Here is a 20,420-nt window from a genome sequence, read left to right on the forward strand (position 1 = left end):
TGGAGCACACTAGAATCTCACTCACAAGTAGCCAAATCCTCAACAAGAGTTGCCTTGATACAAAGGGGATCTAACCCTAGGGAGACAAAGCTCAAAAGTAGTTTTAAGCCAAATCTTGTCTAAAGAGTGAAAGGGGGCGTCCTGGGTACTTATATAGGCCTACAGGGCGACACATGGCGAAAAGGTACGAAGTAACCGATTAAAGCAGTTTTGGTCAAGGCAGGTCGACGAATCCGGTCAGGAATCCGGTCTGACCGGACCTGGGACCGGGGCCGCCGGTCCAGACCGGGCCGTGGGCCGGAGGGCGACCGGAGAGGAGTCCCGGCGTCTCGCAACTGCGCCCGGTTGCAGTCGGTCTGGGGTCCGGTTTCGACCGGGGTGCCCGGTCAGGGATCCGGTCGGACCGGGTCCTGGGCCGGCTGGCTCCCTTCCTTCCTTTGCGCTCTTCGGATGACGTCGGGTCCAGCTCCACGTCCATCTTCACGTCCATCTTCACGTCCATATGATCATCTCCTCCTCTTGACCATGGTGTGCCCTTCTCTCCGGGGTCTTGATGCACCTCGTACCTAATAACACAAAGCGTGTCGGCATGAGGTAGCAATCCATCCAATGGGGTACCGAGATCGAGGGTAGTGAGGAGCGAGTTCACCTTATCATGTAGCGCTTTAACTCGAGCCCGTGTCATTGGTCCACTTGGGGGACTTGTTGGTCTTGGTGAGGAGGTGTCCAAAGGCCACCCCGCATCATCTCCCCCCTTGGGAGAGAGTCGTCCTCGACTCTTGTTCCTCCTCATCTCCATGATAGGGTGATAGGTCTGAGATGTTGAACGTGTTGCTCACCAAGTACTTGGAGGTTGGTATGTCAATGACATAGGCGTTGTTGTTGATGCGCTTGAGGACCTTGAAAGGCCCATCTCCTCTTGGCTTTAGCTTGGAGTTGCGTTCATGAGGGAACCTTTCTTTCTGAAGGTGAATCCAAACGAGGTCTCCTTCTTCAAACACTCGTTCCTTCTTCTTGGCGTTGAGGCGATTAGCTTGGCGAAGCACATGCTCTTGTATGGTTGCTCTTGTGTCTTCATGTAGTTTCTTCATGGCGGTGGTGCGCTTGTCGAAGTCCATGTTCGTCCTTTCATGAAGAGGTAGTGGAAGGAGGTCGAGCGCCGTGTGCGGTTCGAAGCCATATACGATCATGAACGGACTCCGTAACGTTGTGGAGTGCTTGGCTCGATTGTAGGCGAACTCCGCGTGGGGTAGGCACTCTTCCCATGACTTCAAATTTTTCTTCACTAGTGTTCGTAGGAGAGTAGAGAGGCTTCGGTTGACCACTTCCGTTTGTCCATCGGTTTGAGGGTGCGAGGATGATGAGAACAAAAGCTTCACTCCAAACTTTGCCATGAGTGACTTCCATAGATAACTCATAAACTTGACGTCTCGATCCGACACAATGCTTGCCGGTATTCCGTGTAGGCGAACCACTTCCCTGAAAAACAATGAAGCAATGTGTGAAGCATCATCGGTCTTATGGCATGGTATGAAATGAGCCATTTTAGAGAACCTATCAACCACTACAAAAATGGAATCATGACCATGTTTGGTTCGAGGCAATCCTAGTATGAAATCCATACTTATATCGGACCAAGGAGCATAAGGAATAGGCAACGGTGTATAAAGGCCATAAGGGTTGGAAGTGGACTTAGCTTGTAAGCATGTTGTACACCGTCGGCAAAGGCGTTCCACATCGCGGTACATTCTTGGCCAATAGTAGTGGGTTGAAAGCATTGCATATGTCTTCTCTCTTCCGAAGTGTCCCATAAGACCACCACCATGCGATTCTTGTAAGAGCAAAAGGCGAAGCGACGACATAGGGATACAAAGTTTGTTGCCCTTGAACAAGAATCCTTGGTGCAAATAGAAATCATCGATGCCCTTTTCAGTAGAACACTTTGCAAAAATTGGGCCAAAGAAAGTATCGGAGGCATATAGTTCTTTGATTTCATCAAGACCCAACACATGGAAATCCAAACGAGTGAGTAAAAGGGTGAGTTTGCGGGAAAGAGCATCCGCCACTACATTGTCCTTGCCCTTCTTATATTTGATTACATATGGAAAGGACTCAATGAACTCAACCCATTTTGCGTGTCTTTTGTTCAAATTGTGTTGGCTTTTCAAATACTTCAAAGACTCATGGTCGGAATGAATGATAACTCTTTCGGCCAAAGATAGTGTTGCCAAATTTCAAGAACACGAACCAAAGCATAAAGTTCCTTGTCATAAATAGGATAGTTGAGGCGTGCGCCATCCAACTTCTCACTATAGTATGCCACGGGTTTTCCATCTTGCATAAGAACGCCGCCAATACCAAGTCCACTCGCATCACACTCAATCTCAAAAGTTTTTGCAAAGTTGCACGGTAAGGCGTTTCTTCAACTCATCAAAAGCATTTTGTTGGGCCTTGCCCCACACAAATGGAACATTCTTTTTGGTAAGCTCATTCAAAGGGCAAGCAATGGTGCTAAAATCTTTCACAAAGCGGCGGTAGAAACCGGCGAGTCCATGGAAACTTCGAACTTGACCAACGGTGGTAGGCGTGAGCCAATTATGTATGGCGTCAACCTTCGAAGAGTCCACTTCAATGCCATTGGCGGAAATCACAAATCCAAGGAAAACCAATTTGTTTTGGGAAAATGTGCATTTAGGGAGGTTTGCATAAAGCTTCTCATGACGCAAGATGCATAAGACTTCTCTCACATGTTGCACATGGTCCTCGAGATTTTTGCTATAAATGAGAATATCATCGAAATAGACAACCACATTCTTGCCAATGAGAGGTCGCAAGATGTGATTCATGAGACGCATGAAAGTTGATGGAGCATTTGAAAGACCAAATGGCATGACAAGCCATTCATAGAGACCAAGTTTGGTTTTGAATGCCGTCTTCCATTAATCACCAATTGCCATGCGGATTTGGTGATAGCCACTACGCAAATCTACCTTAGAGAAAATCGTGGCACCACTCAACTCATCAAGCATGTCATCTAAACGCGGTATGGGATGGCGGTAACGAAAGGTAATGGCATTGATGGGTCGACAATCCATACACATTCGTTGCGTCTCATCCGGTTTAGGAACAAGAATCACCGGAACGGCACAAAGGCTAAGGCTTTCTCGAACGTACCCTTTAGCGAGGAGATCGTGTATTTGTCGTTGAATCTCCTTTGTGTCTTCGGGGTTGGTGCGGTAGGCGGCACGGTTTGGGAGCGGGGCACCGGGTATGAGGTCGATGCGGTGCTCTATGCCCCGAAGCGGTGGAAGCCCATGAGGTAATTCGTCGGGGAAGACATCTTGAAACTCCTTCAAAAGAGACAACAAAGACGAAGGAATGTTGGTTAAGTCGTTAGTCTCCGATGACGGTCCCTTGCAAATGAGCACATAGTGCAATGTGCTGGATGGGTTTTCTTGCACTTCTCTCCACTCTCTTTTGGTGGCTAGGAGGACGCTCTTTCTCTCACTCATGTATGGCTTATGGCGCTCACTCTCCTTTTGGTGGGTCGCTTCCTCTCCTCTCAACTCACTATGGTGGGTGTGTTGTTGTGCCCTCGCTAAAGCCTTCGCATTGTCCGCGATGATTTGGCTAGGAGTCATTGGGCGAAGCTCAAACTTCTTATCCTTGACCGTGAAGGTGTATGCATTTGAGTATCCGTCATGTATAGCCTTCTTGTCAAATTTCCATGGGCGGCCAAGCAACATGTGGCACACCGTCATGGGCACCACGTCACACTCAATAGTATCTTCATATGGGCCAATCTTGAAGTTGACGGTGACGGTATGTTGTATCTTGACGTTGCCCTTGTCACTTAACCATTGGACATGGTAAGGATGAGGATGCTTGCGAAGCGTGAGGTTGAGCTTCTCACACAACTCGGTGCTTGCTAAGTTGTGGCAACTTCCTCCGTCGATGATGACCTTGATTGACTTGCCACCAATACCGGCACGGGTTTGGAAGATGTTGCATCTTTGGTCTTCCATAGCTTGAGGTTGAGTTGTTAGCACCCTTGTGACCACAAGTGAAGGGCTTGGGTCATGCATACATAAGAGAGGGTCGTCTCCACTTTCTTCATCGTAATCTTCTTCATTGGCGACGGCGGCTTGTACAAGCGCTTCATATTCGCCTTCACTTAGCGTCTCTATGTCGCCATTCTCCATAGTGATCATGACCTTGGTGTTCTTGCACTCAAAGGATTTGTGGCCTTGTGCGCCACACTTGAAGCAAGTGACATTAGAGGGTCCCGTAGAGTCCTTTGAGGAGGCGGTGGAGGACACTGTTTGCTTCATGCGACTTTGGATAGTCGGTTGCTTGGATGGTGTAGAGGATACGGCGGGCTTGATACTTGTTGTAGGAGTTGTTGTAGCGAGCTTGGAGGCGAAGTATGACTTGGACTTGGAGTACTTGATGTCCTCATTCACTTGGCGCTCGGCTTTGGAGGCTTGGTGAACCAACTCAACCATGTTGGAATATTGTTGGAACTCCACAATTCTCTTGATGGGGTAGTTGAGTCCATTAAACAATCTAGCGATAGTTTGGTTCTCGGACTCTTGGATGTTGGCTCGCATCATAGTTAACTCCATCTCCTTGTAGAACTCCTCAACGGTCTTGGTGCCTTGCTTAAATTTTTGGAGTTTGTTGAAGAGGTCGGTCATGTAGTGTGTTGGTACAAAGCGAGCTTGCATCTCTTCCTTCATCTCTTCCCAAGTGTCAATTGGGGGTTCACCCTTTTCATCCCGTAGAGTGAGTACTTGCTCCCACCAAGTGTTTGCATAATCTTCAAACTCAAGAGAGGCCATGGCCACTTTCTTGGCACCGGAGTAGTTGTGGATGCGGAAGATCTTGTCAACCTTGAGTGCCCATGAGAGGTAGGCCTCGGCATCGTCTTCACCCTTGAACTTGGGCATGTTGAACTTGAGCTTGCCGAACATGTTCTCTTCATCTTCCAAATTTCTTCGGCGAGGACGGATGCCTTCATCTCTTGCGGCTTGAGGTGGTAGAGGAGGTCTTCCACGGCCAACCATAGCATTGGGTTGGTGTTGAAGTTGAACACTAGCTTCACTTGGTTCACGATGATGATGTTGTTGAGGTTGTTGACGACGTCCAAGGATGGCCCTCTCATCTTGATCATGTTGCGGTTCTCCTCGTCCCCGTTGGTCATGGCGAGGGTGATTTCGGAGATCACGCCTCGGTGGATCTTGATGACCTTGGTCTTGAGCATCAACATGTGGTTCACAATGAGGTGCCGGTTCCATGTTGTGGATGACGTTGTCGTGGGGTTGGTCGTCACGCCCATGGTGGGCATGGCGATCCACTTGATGACGATATTGGTGTAGAACTTGTTCTTGTGGAGGACGTTCATGGGGACGAGCATGGCGATGGAATTCTCCTCGCCTTGAGTTGGAGCGAGAGTCTTCATGACGAGCATGCGGGCGACGAGGTCGGTGATGATCTCCATGCCTTGAGTTGGAGCTTGAGGACGTATGGCGATCATGAGAGTAGTAATTTTGTGACGAGCTTGATGATGATGAGGAAGTAGAGCGATGTCGATGTCGGCGACCCAAGTTGTTGATGGCGCGCTCGAGACTATCCATGCGCCGCTCCATGTTTGCATCATTGGCCGCCACTTGGCCATGCAAGTTGTCCGTAGCTTCACGAAGTAGAGATATATCTTGGTTCACAACGGAAAAGTTGTGGGCCACTTCTTCATATTGTTCGTCGATGCGTGTCTCAAACAAGGTGAGTTGCTCCTTGAACTCTTGGCGTTGTGCCCATAGATTGTGTTGGGTAGCCAACCTCTCGGTGTTGCGTAGGACTTCATCCTCCCTTGCTTCGTCTCCGTGCCTATCCATGATAGAAAGACAAGAACTATGTTGTGTATGTTAGTGGAAGAAAACTACCTCGCACTTTTACCTTGGTATGATAGTATTGAGGCGATCAACAAACCGAGAGAAAAGACAATTGTATCGGGCACTCACACAAAGACACAAGCAAAAGCTAGCAAATATGGTGTTAGGTGAGTATGGTGGAAAGCCAAAAGATGAAATCTAAAATTAAGTATGTTGTTAAAAGTGGGTAAGGTCCAAAAACCAAGTGTCAAAGTGGAGATTGTTGGAGATATGCCCAAGAGGCAATAATAAATTAGTTATTGTTATATCTTAGTGTTCACATGATAAATGTTTACATCCCATGCTATAATTGTATTAACCGAAACATTGATACATGTGTGTTATGTAAACAACAAGGAGTCCCTAGTAAGCCTCTTGTATAACTAGCTTGTTGATTAATGGATGATCAAGGTTTCGTGATCATGAACATTGGATGTTATTAATAACAAGGTTATGTCATTAGGTGAATGATATAATGGACATACACCCAAATGAGCGTAGCATAAGATCAAGTCATTAAGTTCAATTTGCTATAAGCTTTCGATACATAGTTGCCTAAGTCCTTCGACCATGAGATCATGTAAATCACTTACACCGGAAGGGTACTTTGATTACATCAAACGCCATTGCGTAAATGGGTGGTTATAAAGATGGGATTAAGTATTTGGAAAGTGTGAGTTGAGGCATATGGATCAATAGTGGGATTTGTCCATCCTGATGACGGATAGATATACTCTGGGACCTCTCGGTGGAATGTCGTCTGATTAGCTTGCAAGCATATGATTGGATCATAAGAGATGACATACCACGGTAAAAGTAAAGAGTACTTGTCGGTAACGAGGTTGAACAAGGTATGGAGATACCGATGATCAAACCTCGGACAAGTAAAATATCGTGTGACAAAGGGAATCGGCATCATATGTAAATGGTTCAATCGATCACTAAGTCATCGTTGAATATGTGGGAGCCATTATGGATCTCCAGATCCCAATATTGGTTATTGCTCGGAGAGGAGTCTCGACCATGTCTACATAGTTCACGAACCGTAGGGTGATGCGCTTAAGGTTCGATGTCGCATAAGTAGATTCAGAATATGAGATGGAGTCCGAAGTTTTTGTTCGGAGTCTCGGATGGGATCCAGGACATCACGAGGAGGTCCGGAATGGTCCGGAGAATAAGATTCATATAAGGGAAGTCATTTTCCGGGGTTCGGGAAAAGTCCGGTGTTTTGACCGGAGCTTCTAGAAGGTTCTAGAGGGCCACCGGTGGGCCCACCACCCCGGGAGAGGCCACATAGGCGCCACATGGCATGGTGGGGCCTGCCCACTATGACATGTGGGCCCAGGCCGGCCTACCCCTTAGAGATAAGATCTATCTCTTAATTTAAATGGTTTAAATCTAGAGATAAGGTCTATCTCTAAAATAAAGTGTTTAAATGAAGAGATAAGGGGAAGGCTTGAGGGGGAAGAAAAGTCCCCCCTCATGCGCCGGCCAAGGAAGTGGTGGGCCCCAGGGGGAACCCTAGGCTGACCCCTCCCCCTATATAAAGAGGGGAGGGGTGGCCGGCCACCACACCAATCCTGAAACCCTAGCCGCCCCTCTCTTCCTCCTCCATATACTGCGCAGGCTTAGGCGAAGCCCTGCAGTAATTCTTCTCCACCACCACCACCACGCTGTCGTGCTCCTGGGATTCCGTGGAGATCTACCACACCTCCGCTGCCCGCTGGAACGGGGAGAGGAAGGGCTTCATCGACACCGTACGCGCGACCGAGTACGGAGGTGCTGTCGGTTTGCAGCACCGGGGACGATCGTCTACACCAACAACGAGATCTAATCTCGTAGGCTTTGGAAATCTTCGAGGGTTAGTCTCATATCAATCTCGTTGCTCCGATCTTGTAGATTAGATCTTGGGTGTTCCATAGATTAGATCTTGGATTTATTCGTCTTGCGGTAGGAAATTTTTTGTTTTCTATGCTACGAACCCCATCAGTGGTATCAGAGCCATGTCTATGCATAGATCTGTTGCACGAGTAGAACACAATGGTTTTGTGGGTGTTGATGCTTTTGTTGCTTTAGTTTGTGTACTTTGCATCTTGCGGGATGGTGGGATGAAGCAGCCCGGGCTAACTTTACATGACCGCGTCTCATGAGACTTGCTCCACGCTTGACATGCAACTTGTATTGCATAAGTGGCTTTCCGGGTGTCTGTCTCTCCCACCATAGTGAAGATTCCAATTTGCACTTTCTATTGTCAACACTAGTATCACCGTTGTGGTTCATGTTCGTAGGTAGATTGGATCTTACTCGAAAAGCCTAAACCACGTAAAATATGCAAACCAAATTAGAGGCGTCTAACTTGTTTTTGCAGGGTTTGGTGATGTGATATGGCCATGACGTGATGATGATTATATTTGATGTATGAGATGTTCATTGTTGTATTATGGCAACCGGCAGGAGCCTAAAGGTTGTCTTTAATTTTTGTTAAAGACCTGCGTGTCTATTCATCATGTAATAGCGTTATTTCAAGTAGTTGTTATAGTAGCTATAAGTGATGGACAACCATGAAGCGGTGCCATGGACCTTGGTGCAATGCTGGTGATGATGGAGATCATGCTCATGTGCTTTGGAGATGGAGATCAAAAGCACAAGAAGAAAGGCCATATCATATCACATATTATGAATTGCATGTGATGTTAATCCTTTATGCATCTTATCTTGCTTAGATCGCGACGGTAGCATTATAAGATGATCCCTCACATTAATATCAAGATAATAAAGTGTTCTCCCCTCGTATGCACCATTGCTACAGTTCGTCGTCTCGAAACATCTCGTGATGATCGGATGTGATAGATTCTACGTTCACATACAACGGGTGTAAGCCATGTTGCACACGCGGAAATACTTGGGTTTGCTTGACGAGCCTAGCATGTACAGACATGGCCTCGGGACAACGGAAACCGAAAGGTTGAACACGAGTCATATGGATGATATGATCAACATGTTGATGTTCACCATTGAAGCTACATCATCTCACGTGATGATCGGTTTTGGTGTAGTGGATGTGGATCGTGTGCCACTTAACAACTACGAGGGATGTTGTATTAAGTGGGAGTTCATTAGTAATTAGATTAAAACATGAACTAATTATCATGAACATAGTCTGAATAGTATTTTGAATTAAATTTGTAGAACTGGCATCCATTATCTACCATGCGCTAGTCTTGTAATTGAGATAGAAATACTGTTAAGTCTGACAAGTAACTTTACAGACTGGTACCGTATTGTTAAAGAATCAAGATATGATTAAGTCCTAATGCAAACTTTTAGTAAACCTCACATTGATGATTCAAAGAGCAATGGTTTCAATTAGTACCAAATCATCTTGTCTTCGTGAAACTTGAAGTTCAAATCCGTTTGAAAAGTAAGGAGCTGGAAATTTTGTTTTCAGAAATAAGCAAGGTATGAGATATGTGTGATATCTAAGACCCTATTGCAAGATGATAGAATATAATCTAGCGAGACTACATAAACTCATAAGTTTTATGGGAATGTATGAAGGTTGAAGACGCTAGGCGTCCCGATCCTCCAACTAGTTGGGCACTAACGATATTCGCATATCCATGAAGTGATCGTCCTTAGTATGCACCGTTGCTAAGACTCGTCGTTTCGAAGCATCACGTGATGATCGGGTGTTATAGATTCTACGTGTGTATACAACGGGTGCAACCAGATTTGCACATGCGAATACTAAGGTTAAACTTTACGAGCCTAGCATGTACAGACATGGTCTCGAAAAGTCGTCATGATTTGATGGATAAAATTATGAGTGAAATTGTTCATCACATTAAAATGTTACTAATAGTGAAATCTGGAACACTTGTCATGTGATGATCAACTTTAAAGTAAGAACCTCAAGGTTATTGGTATTTGACCAATGGACCTAGAAGTTATTGAAGGTGAAGTGTTTTCTGAGAATGAGGAAAGCTAAAAGAGAAACTACAAAAGATATTTTGGCAGAAAGAAAAGACTAGAAAGTCTAGCTCAGGTGTATATAGATGATATACATGTTATGGATGTATTCCTTGCTTGGTCACATAATAAAATTCTTGGGTATTTGTACCAGATTGGTTGGTATGAGATGTCATACAATACAACGCAATACAAGAATACGATGGCCTAAGTGACTGATAAGGAATATGGTAATAATGCACGTCTGGAACATAATAAAGTGTTATTATGTTTGTCGTTGGCATTCTACCTAGCCCTTAGAATTTATAATAAAGAACTTAATAAATTGTTATTTTGCTCTGGTCAAATAAAAACAATGAGTTGTTCAAATTATGATATTACTCCATGTACGATGGATAAGTTATTATAAATCTTAATGGTGAAACACACATACATAACACTGACGCTAAAATGCCATAAGGCAAATGATTTGAATTCCACTTATTTGTGGAACTTCCATTTAATTCATGTTAGAAAGGAACGCATGAAGGAACTCCATGCAAATGGATTTTTTGTTTCATTTGATTTTTGAATCGTTTGACACTTGCAAATCTTTTCTAAAGAGAATGACTGAAATACCGTCCATAGGCCAAGAGTTGAACGGGCAACTAACTTAGTGGAAACATACATGATGATATATGTGGTTCACTAGGCATAGTTGTGTGCGGGAGATTCTTCTACTTCATGAAAACTTCCAACAATGAATTGAGTATATATATGTGGATATATTTGATAAGGAAGAAGTTTGAAACATTTGAATGGATTCAAATAAATTTCAGCATGAAGTGGAAATCATCGTAATAGAAAAGTCAAATATCTATGATTGGATCATGGTGGAAATATTTGAATTACGAGTTTTAGAGAACATCTAAGAGAGTTATGAAATTTTTCTACAACTAACATTTCTTGGAGTATCATAGTGATGATGAAGTATCCGAGAGATGTGTCCAAACCTTGTTGGATTAATGATGAGATAATATAAAATGACGCCATTATATTTTTGTGGATTATGCTTTAGAGACTACCGCTTTTACACTGAATAGAGCATCATCATGATCCGTTGAAATGACACCATACGAGTTATGGCATGGGTATAAACCCTAATAGTCATTTCTTAAATTTGGTATAAGTAAATAAGTTTACAACCAAAACTGGATGAATGTCTTTGTTGTTATTCCAGAATTGGGAATTCTTCCACTATGAAGTAAAAGACAAAAGTGTTTGTTAATGTTACTTGCTTATTTCCAAGAGATTGTTTTCTAGCGAAGTATTTGAGTGGGAGGACAATAGAACTTGATAAGGTTTATGAACCTGAACATAATGATCAGAGTAGCGCAGCATCGGAATTGGTTCCGGAAGCGGCCATGACGATCATGGCTCCCATGACTACAAAGTGTTTTAGCCATGGAGATCGAAGTACATATTGAACCTTGTAGGTATGGTTTACTTTGTGATCAAATAAATTATTTGTGGACAAAGGATTGATTTTGAACAATGATAAACCAACTACATACAAAGAAGTTATGATGGGCTCTGACTCCGTTAAAATGGCTGTGCGCCATGAAATCCAAGATAGGTGAATACTTTTTGAAAGTAAATAGATCTATAAAATTGATGGACTTGGATGGAATATCCTTAAAGAAGCTTGACTTATCGAAAAGTTGTTTACGACAAAGTTCAAAGAGTTGACTACGATAAGATTAGATCTTCCGTGGCAATGCTTATAGTCTATGTGGATTATTCTAGTAATCGCTACATATTTCTTTTATGAGATATGATAGTAGGATGGCAGAAATACATTCCTTAACAGAAGTGTGTATGAAGGATGTATACTAGATACAACGAAGAGTTTTGCTGGTCCGTGGAATACTAGATAGGTATACAAACTTCAATTGGATGAAATGAGTATCGCGGAGTTGGAATCTTCACCGGATGAAATAATCAAAAAAAGTTTTGATTTCATTAGAAACGATGAGGATGCTTGCATTTGCAAGAAATTAAGTGGGAGCGCTGAGACATATTTATAATACTTTATGTAGATGACATATCGTTGATTAAAATAATGTGATCATGTACTTGATGTGATTAAAAGGTTTCATTGAGAATTAATTTCAATGAAAGGATATGGACTGAAACATATTTAGTGTCAAGATCTATGTAGATAGATTGAAACACATAATAAGTTTAAGTCAAAGTACATAGAATGAAAATTGAAGTAGTTCAATATAAAAATATTAAGAATGTGTTCTTTTCCATGTGAAGGTTTAACAATACTTGAGTGTATTTGACACTCAATGAGTAAAAACACATGAGTGACTTTAGATCACGAATAATATGTACAAAGTCAGATGTCCTGTGCTCTAAAGTGTTACGAGCATATACCAGAATGATTCATGTAATGATAATTGGACAACAGCAAGAATATCCCTGAGTGCTTTAGAAGAACCAAGGATATATATATATATATATATATATAGTTTTTTGTATGGGGTAATGACAAATAAATCGTTGTAAGGTGTTGCACCGATATTAGTTTGATCACATATAAAAATAAAATTTCAATCTCAATTAGGCTAAGTGTTGTTTAAAAGGTAGCACAATGAGCTAGAAGAAGTCTATGCTAGATTTAGATCAGTTCTAAATATTGTGACGGATTCTACAAACAAAGGCAGAGTATGTCATTGTTTTGACAATGACCGAGGATGTTAAGTCGAGGAGTTCTTTGAGAACTTGGTGTAGTTCCGATAGTGTCAGAACTTTGAAGCTATATTGTGTATGACAATATTAGTGACTTATTTTCAGACCGCGGAATTAAGGTTCCACCAGAGGTCTAAGCATATACAATTAATGCCGACTCATTTGGAAAATGAGTGATGCGTAGAGACGAAAATGAATTGCAAAATACATACGTTTCTGAGTGTGTCAGATCCGTTGACTAAAACCTCTCCCGTGAGCAAAACATGATAAGCACCAAAAGGCCAAGGTGTTATATCTTTACAAATGTAAACTAGATTATTGACTCTAATGCAAGTGGGAGACTGTTGGAGATATGCCCAAGAGGCAATAATAAATTAGTTATTGTTATATCTTAGTGTTCATGATAAATGTTTACATCCCATGCTATAATTGTATTAACCGAAACATTGATACATGTGTGTTATGTAAACAACAAGGAGTCCCTAGTAAGCCTCTTGTATAACTAGCTTGTTGATTAATGGATGATCATGGTTTCATGATCATGAACATTGGATGTTATTAATAACAAGGTTATGTCATTAGGTGAATGATATAATGGACATACACCCAAATGAGCGTAGCATAAGATCAAGTCATTAAGTTCAATTTGCTATAAGCTTTCGATACATAGTTGCCTAAGTCCTTCGACCATGAGATCATGTAAATCACTTACACCGGAAGGGTACTTTGATTACATCAAACGCCATTGCGTAAATGGGTGGTTATAAAGATGGGATTAAGTATTTGGAAAGTGTGAGTTGAGGCATATGGATCAATAGTGGGATTTGTCCATCCCGGTGACGGATAGATATACTCCGGGCCCTCTCGGTGAAATGTCGTCCGATTAGCTTGCAAGCATATGATTGGATCATAAGAGATGACATACCACGGTACGAGTAAAGAGTACTTGTCGGTAACGAGGTTGAACAAGGTATGGAGATACCGATGATCGAACCTCGGACAAGTAAAATATCGTGTGACAAAGGGAATCGGCATCATATGTAAATGGTTCAATCGATCACTAAGTCATCGTTGAATATGTGGGAGCCATTATGGATCTCCAGATCCCGCTATTGGTTATTGCTCGGAGAGGAGTCTCGACCATGTCTACATAGTTCACGAACCGTAGGGTGACGCGCTTAAGGTTCGATGTCGCATAAGTAGATTCGGAATATGAGATGGAGTCCGAAGTTTTTGTTCGGAGTCTCGGATGGGATCCAGGACATCACGAGGAGGTCCGGAGAATAAGATTCATATAAGGGAAGTCATTTCCGGGGTTCGGGAAAAAGTCCGGTGTTTTGACCGGAGCTTCTAGAAGGTTCTAGAGGGCCACCAGTGGGCCCACCACCCCGGGAGAGGCCACATAGGCGCCACATGGCATGGTGGGGCCTGCCCACTATGACATGTGGGCCCAGGCCGGCCTACCCCTTAGAGATAAGATCTATCTCTTAATTTAAATGGTTTAAATCTAGAGATAAGATCTATCTCTAAAATAAAGTGTTTAAATGAAGAGATAAGGGAAGGCTTGAGGGGGAAGAAAAGTCCCCCCTCATGCGCCGGCCAAGGAAGTGGTGGGCCCCAGGGGGAACCCTAGGCCGACCCCTCCCCCTATATAAAGAGGGGAGGGGGTGGCCGGCCACCACACCAATCCTGAAACCCTAGCCGCCCCCTCTCTTCCTCCTCCATATACTGCGCAGGCTTAGGCGAAGCCCTGCAGTAATTCTTCTCCACCACCACCACCACGCCGTCGTGCTGCTGGGATTCCGTGGAGATCTACCACACCTCCGCTGCCCGTTGGAACGGGGAGAGGAAGGGCTTCATCGACACCGTACACGCGACCGAGTACGGAGGTGCTGTCGGTTTGCAGCACCGGGGACGATCGTCTACACCAACAACGAGATCTAATCTCGTAGGCTTTGGAAATCTTCGAGGGTTAGTCTCATATCAATCTCGTTGCTCCGATCTTGTAGATTAGATCTTGGGTGTTCCATAGATTAGATCTTGGATTTAATCGTCTTGCGGTAGGAAATTTTTTGTTTTCTATGCTACGAACCCCATCAGAGATCACTATAAACACGGAAAAGTTGTGGAACGCACACACGGGATAAGCGGGGTTAGTGCGACCAAGGAATGAGCGGAAGAATGTAAAAACCTATATGCAAGGTGTTGCTCGGTGTCACACTAACACAAGAAGAGATCAAAGCTTGGTTGCAATTTGAGAGACAACAAGATTCACACGCGGCCTCTCTTCTCTTCTCTCTCTTTTGCTTAAAAGCTTTTTACTCTTTTGTATACGGTGGCACTTGCACTCTTTTGTATGTATGGTGGAACTTGCACTCTTTTGTATGTATGGTGCCTCTTGCACTCTTTTTGTGTTTTTCTTGCTTTTTTTTTCTCGCCCTATGTTAGCGTTAGCCTCGCTTTTACTATTTTGCCACACGAGTCCTTGCTTATAAGCTTGACTCCACACTACACACACACCTCACAATCGGGGCCACGTGCAATGTCTCGCAACACTTGATAAGCAATGCTCGATAGGATAGATCGCAAAAGGAAGAGGGGTTACAAGGGTAATGCAAGTTATACCTAAGATGTGTAGGTGGTGATGAACACACAACTTGCAATGATGGTGGTGGTGGTGGTGTTAGTCGAAAAGCGAATTCGGACGAATCCGGTCAGGAGCCCGGTCGGACCGGTTGCTGGGCCGGTCAGTCCGGTCTGGGGGCCGGTCAACCGGTTGTTGGGCCGGCCGGTCCGGTCTGGGGGCCGGTCAACCGGTTTCTCAACCGGCTGGTCGTGTTTCTCTCTCCTGTTCTTCCCCAAACCAAAACCAAAAGATCAAATCGAAGGAAACGAAGGAATTGGAGGCTAAAAGGTGGGGTAAATAGTAGATCAACACTAACAACACCAAATCCACGGATCAAAACCACTAAAAACTCAACAAAATCGTAGATCCATCCAAAGGCAATTTGGGGCTATTTTTTGGGGCTTTTTTGGAAAAAAATTAGAGACGAAATTGGGTGGGTGGAGGGTCAAAATCGCGGTAACCAAGAGATCTTGATACCATATGATGAGGTCTAAGACCTAGTTTGTGTCCCGATCTCGCGTTTGACCCGAAATCAAGAGGGGAAAAGAGGAAGAACACGAAGAACACGAAGAACAACACCACGCACGCCAACCCGATACAATCGAATCTTACTATCGTGGCTCGATGGACCACGCCAATAGAATCAACCGGAAGAGACGCGAGGTAGAAATCCGGATTGAGAGATCGGGGTTGGATACGGAGACCGGTGAGGGAGAGAGAGTGGAGCACACTAGAATCTCACTCACAAGTAGCCAAATCCTCAACAAGAGTTGCCTTGATACAAAGGGGATCTAACCCTAGGGAGACAAAGCTCAAAAGTAGTTTTAAGCCAAATCTTGTCTAAAGAGTGAAAGGGGCGTCCTGGGTACTTATATAGGCCTACAGGGCGACACATGGAGAAAAGGTACGAAGTAACCGATTAAAGCAGTTTTGGTCAAGGCAGGTCGACGAATCCGGTCAGGAATCCGGTCTGACCGGACCTGGGACCGGGGCCGCCGATCCAGACCGGGCCGTGGGCCGGAGGGCGACCGGAGAGGAGTCCCGGCGTCTCAGTACTGCGCCCGGTTGCAGTCGGTCTGGGGTCCGGTTTCGACCGGGGTGCCCGGTCAGGGATCCGGTCGGACCGGGTCCTGGGCCGGCTGGCTCCCTTCCTTCCTTCGCGCTCTTCGGATGATGTCGGGTCCAGCTCCACGTCCATCTTCACGTCCATCTTCACGTCCATATGATCATCTCCTCCTCTTGACCATGGTGTGCCCTTCTCTCCGGGGTCTTGATGCACCTCGTACCTAATAACACAAAGCGTGTCGGCATGAGGTAGCAATCCATCCAATGGGGTACCGAGATCGAGGGTAGTGAGGAGCGAGTTCACCTTATCATGTAGCGCTTTAACTCGAGCCCGTGTCATTGGTCCACTTGGGGGACTTGTTGGTCTTGGTGAGGAGGTGTCCAAAGGCCACCCCGCATCAGGAACCCTACGCCATCTTGGCGTGGCGTCCATGCGGCACTGGCGACAAGGTGGACGGTGCTGGGTGGCCGGCGATGCTCTCTGAGGTGGATGTGTGCAGTCCCGCAGCGACCCACCCCATGGTGGCACCTGCGCCGCTTGCGGCTCGGTAGTGCCCCTCTTAGGAGGCCTGTCCCTTTGTGGGCATGGCTGCCCCGACCTGGCGCGCTAGACGTGCCGCCGGCGGGTTGCGCTGCCAAGGCTAGCGCAAGAGGTCTTGGCAAAGAATGGACAGTGCCTGCAGTCGGGAGGAACCATGCTCTGGGCGAAAGCCCTGCCTTTCGGGGCCGGTGACGGCGACGCCTGAGGGCGCCGTTTTTCTCTTGTGGCGTCTGATACGTCTCCGACGTATCGATAATTTCTTATGTTCCATGCCACATTATTGATGATATCTACATGTTTTATACACATTATATGTCGTATTTATGCATTTTCCGGCACTAACCTATTAACGAGATGCCGAAGAGCCGATTCTTGTTTTCTGCTGTTTTTGGTTTCAGAAATCCTAGCAAGGAAATATTCTCGGAATTGGACGAAATCAACGCCCGGGGTCCTATTTTTGCACGAAGCTTCCGGAAGACCGAGGGGAAAGGAAGTGGGGCCACGAGGCGCCGCCACAACGGGCGGCGCGGCCCGAGTCTTGGCCGCGCGGCCCTGGTGTGTGGGGCCCTCATGTGGCCCCTCGCGTTGCCCTTCCGCCTACATAAAGCCTTCGTCGCGAAACCCCCGATGCCGAGAGCCACGATACGGAAAACCTATGCGAGACGCCGCCGCCGCCAATCCCATCTCGGGGGATTCAGGAGATCGCCTCCGGCACCCTGCCGGAGAGGGGAATCATCTCCCGGAGGACTCTTCAACGCCATGGTCGCCTCCGGAGTGATGAGTGAGTAGTTCACCCCTGGACTATGGGTCCATAGCAGTAGCTAGATGGTCGTCTTCTCCTTATGTGCTTCATTGTCGGATCTTGTGAGCTGCCTAACATGATCAAGATCATCTATCTGTAATTCTATATGTTGTGTTTGTCGGGATCCGATGGATAGAGAATACTATGTTATGTTGATTATCAATCTATTACCTATGTGTTGTTTATGATCTTGCATGCTCTCCGTTATTAGTAGAGGCTCGGCCAAGTTTTTACTCTTAACTCCAAGAGGGAGTATTTATGCTCGATAGTGGGTTCATGCCTCCATTAAATCCGGGACGAGTGACGGAAAGTTCTAAGGTTGTGGATGTGCTTGTTGCCACTAGGGATAAAACATTGATGCTATGTCCGAGGATGTAGTTATTGATTACATTACGCACCATACTTAATGCAATTGTCTCGTTGTTTGCAACTTAATACCGGAAGGGGTTCGGATGATAACTCTGAAGGTGGACTTTTTAGGCATAGATGCATGCTGGATAGCGGTCTATGTACTTTGTCGTAATGCCCAATTAAATCTCACTATACTCATCATATCATGTATGTGCATGGTCATGCCCTCTCTATTTGTCAATTGCCCGACTGTAATTTGTTCACCCAACATGCTGTTTATCTTATGGGAGAAACACCTCTAGTGAACTGTGGACCCCGGTCCATTCTTTTACATCGAATACAATCTACTGCAATACTTGTTTTACTGTTTTCTGCAAACAATCATCATCCACACTATACATCTAATCCTTTGTTACAGCAAGCCGGTGAGATTGACAACCTCACTGTTACGTTGGGGCAAAGTACTTTGGTTGTGTTGTGCAGGTTCCACGTTGGCGTCGGAATCCCTGGTGTTGCGCCACACTACATCCTGCCGCCATCAACCTTCGACGTGCTTCTTGGCTCCTCCTGGTTCGATAAACCTTGGTTTCTTTCTGAGGGAAAACTTGCCGCTGTACGCATCACACCTTCCTCTTGGGGTTCCCAACGGACGCGTGCTTGTACGCGTATCAAGCTCTTTTACGGCGCCGTTGCCGGGGAGATCAAGACACGCTGCAAGGGGAGTCTCCACAATCCAATCTCTTTACTTTGTTTTGTCTTGCTTTATTTTATTTACTACTTTGTTTGCTGCATTATATCAAAACACAAAAAAATTAGTTGCTAGCTTTACTTTATTTACTGTCTTGCACTTTATATCAAAAACACAAAAAAATTAGTTACTTGCATTTATTTTATCTAGTTTGCTTTATTTACTACTACTAAAATGGGTACTCCTCAAAATACTAAGTTGTGTGACTTCACAACCACAAATAATAATGATTTCTTATGCACACCTATTGCTGCACCTCTTACTATCAATGGTAAAATAATTGGTGTTGGCAATGTTACCACTTCTAATGCAAAGGCTGCAAAACTGCCGGAAACTGCTAAAACTGCTGAAACTGCCTGTTATAAAACTGCTGAAATTTTTTCCAACATTGGGGATGATGATCCCATTGCTTTAGATTATAATGGTTTAGATTTTGATGATTGCCACATCTCTGAAGTTATAAAGTTCTTACAAAAACTTGCTAAGAGTCCTAATGCTAGTGCTATAAATTTGGCTTTCACAAAACATATTACAAATGCTCTCATAAAAGCTAGAGAAGAGAAACTAGAACGTGAAGCTTCTATTCCTAGGAAGCTAGAGGATGGTTGGGAGCCCATCATTAAGATGAAGGTCAATGACTTTGATTGTAATGCTTTATGTGATCTTGGTGCAAGTATTTCCGTTATGCCCAAGAAAATCTATAATATGCTTGACTTGCCACCATTGAAGAATTGTTATTTGGATGTTAATCTTGTTGATAATGCTATAAAGAAACCTTTGGGGTGAGTTTATAATGTTTGCATTACCGTTAACAATAACCTTGTCCCCGTTGATTTTGTTGTCTTGGATATTGAATGCAATGCATCTTGTCCCATGATGGATGAATTTCTTTGTTTCATTAATGTCCAGTAGCTTTGTGCAATGTCCAGAAGTGTTAAAAATTATTGTGTCACCTCTGAACATGTGAATTTTTATTATGCACTAACCCTCTAATGAGTTGTTTCGAGTTTGGTGTGGAGGAAGTTTTCAAGGATCAAGAGAGGGAGATGATACAATATGATCAAGGAGAGTGAAAGCTCTAAGCTTGGGGATGTCCCGGTGGTTCACCCCTGCATATTTTAAGAAGACTCAAGCGTCTAAGCTTGGGGATGCCCAAGGCATCCCCTTCTTCATCGACAACATTATCAGGTTCCTCCAGTGAAACTATATTTTTATTCCATCACATCTTATGTGTTTTGCTTGGAGCGTCGGTTTGTTTTTGTTTTTGTTTTTGTTTGAATAAAATGGATCCTAGCATTCATCGTGTGGGAGAGAGACACTCTCCGCTGTTGCATATGGACAAATATGTCCTTAGGCTTAACTCATAGTATTCATGGCGAAGGTTGAATCTTCTTCGTTAAATTGTTATATGGTTGGAATCGGGAAATGCTACATGTAGTAATTCTAAAATGTCTTGAATAATTTGATACTTGGCAATTGTTGTGCTCATGTTTAAGCTCTTGCATCATATACTTTGCACCCATTTGTTGCGGTCAGAAACCCACCGGCGGGCAGCGACTGGCAACACCGTAGAGCCGGGAACAACTAGGGCTGCGGCTGGCCCCAGTCCCTCAGAGCGACGGCCCGCAAAGCCTCCTGGTCACACGTCCGAT

This window comes from Lolium rigidum, chromosome 6 (genome assembly GCF_022539505.1).
Source record: "Lolium rigidum isolate FL_2022 chromosome 6, APGP_CSIRO_Lrig_0.1, whole genome shotgun sequence".
NCBI classification, from domain to species: domain Eukaryota; kingdom Viridiplantae; phylum Streptophyta; class Magnoliopsida; order Poales; family Poaceae; genus Lolium; species Lolium rigidum.